We start from the raw sequence: 2015 nt of genomic DNA, 5'->3' as shown, positions 1-2015 counted from the left end.
TTCGAATCCACATGGTTGAACCACATGCATCAGAGTTTATGACTTAAAGAATTGCCTTCGACTTGCTTCCCGCATCCTTGCTGAAGCTATTCTTGTGTTTCTTTGCCTACACATACATCACTTGGAATGTCGATCTCTGATAACCCTAAAATTATATTTCTTCTTTTCAACTTTCTGATATCATTGAAGTTGAGATGGCCTAGTCAATAGTGCCATATCCATTCATCTTTGCTAGCTGCAGTTGCAAGGCACTTGTGTTCCATCATATTAAGTTCGATCTTGAAGGTTCTATTCTGATACATAGGAGCCTTCAAGATTAACCTTCCACTTACGTCGACGACTCTCATCATCTTGTCTTTGATCGACACTTTATAGTTCTTTTCGACCAACTTCCCTATACTGAGCAAATTGCTCTTCATGCCTGGTATATACAACACATTAAAAATTACTAACCTCTTGCCATCTTTCCTCATAATCAGAACGTCTCTAATAGCTTCAACTGCTAGAGTATTGTCATTTACGAATTTCACCATGTTCTTCATTGAGTGCTTTATGTTGATAAACCAATCTTTCCTTCCAGACAAGTGTGATAAGCATCCTGAGTCCAAGTACTATTGGTCCTTCTATCTCTCGTCATCTCTTGTTGTGGCCATTAGCATTATCTCTTCTTCTTCGTGCTTTGCAAAATTTGCATCACTTTCTTGATTCTTATGCTTTTCTGGACAATCACTAGAATAGTGACCATACTTCTGACAATTGAAACACTGAATGTAAGTTTTGTCAGGATTTCGACCAGTGCCTCTTCCTCTACCTGCAGCACCACCTCTTTGGTTGCCTTGGTAAGAGGGTTTTCTCTGATTCGACTAGCTTCCTTCTTGCTGATTTTGACCAGTCAAATGTTGTAGCCTCCTCTGCCTTTGTTGTCATTCCAACTTCCTTTACCTTTCTTTTCTTTTGTTGACTGAGACTGCAAAGCCACATCACTCTTCGACTTGCCTGCAACTCTTTCAGCCATTCTTTGTTCATGAGGTTCAAGCGTCCCTTGAAGCTCTTCTTTTGTCAATTTCGACAAATCTTTCGATTCTTTTATGGCTACCACTATGTGGTCGAACTTAGGATCCAATGACCTCAAGATATTTGCAACAACCGTTTTTGATGTCAACACTTCTCCACATACCTTGATTTAATTCACCAATTTCGTAACCCTAGTGAAGAAATCTGTTATGCTTTCACTTTCTTCCATCTGAAGTCATTCATACGTTTTTTTTGTGAGTTTGTAACCTCACCTCTTTCACCTTTTCTGCACCTCCAAAAGACTTTTCAAGAATCTCCCAAACTTCCTTTGCAAATTATACATCACTAACATTTTAAAAATTATCTGGACTTAAACATTGATGAATTATAAAGAGAGCTTTATAATTCTTCTTCTTCAATTCTTTGTGTGCAGCTTCTTGTTCATCTGTTGCGTCTTCTACAAGCGGTTCTAACCCTTCTTTCACAAGATCCCAAAGATCTTGACAATAGAACACAACCTTAATCTGCTTGCACCAATTATCATAGTTATCTATTTTCAAAATTGAAAGACTCACCGGAAAATGCTCATTCGGATGATTCATTGCCATCGACATTTTCTTGCCTTGAGTCGTTCAACCGGAGCTCTAGATACCAAATGTTGGAATTAAACTCAATACTTTGAGTAATTCCTTATCGTTACACAATGACAATGAAGGAAACAAGAAAGAAAATTTGGATTGCAAAGGATTAGGGTTTACGAAAATAAAGGAAGATGATGATTTTCTACAGAGTTTCTCTTTGTCCACAAACTATGGAAAATCTCTTATTTACTTGCAACTGCAAATTCTGTGAATATACAACCTGTTTCAAAATAAGAGTTTCTCCCTCTATTTGTAGTTTTAGGTTTGCTTTTTTCCTAAGCCCAAGCCCAAAACATAAAAGCCCAAAATACCTATTTTAGACCCAAGTTGAAACATTGTGTGAAACTAACTGCTTCGACA

The sequence above is a fragment of the Vicia villosa genome, unplaced genomic scaffold, assembly GCF_029867415.1.
Source record: "Vicia villosa cultivar HV-30 ecotype Madison, WI unplaced genomic scaffold, Vvil1.0 ctg.002074F_1_1, whole genome shotgun sequence".
Taxonomy (NCBI): Eukaryota; Viridiplantae; Streptophyta; class Magnoliopsida; order Fabales; family Fabaceae; genus Vicia; species Vicia villosa.
This window is presented reverse-complemented; position numbering follows the sequence as displayed.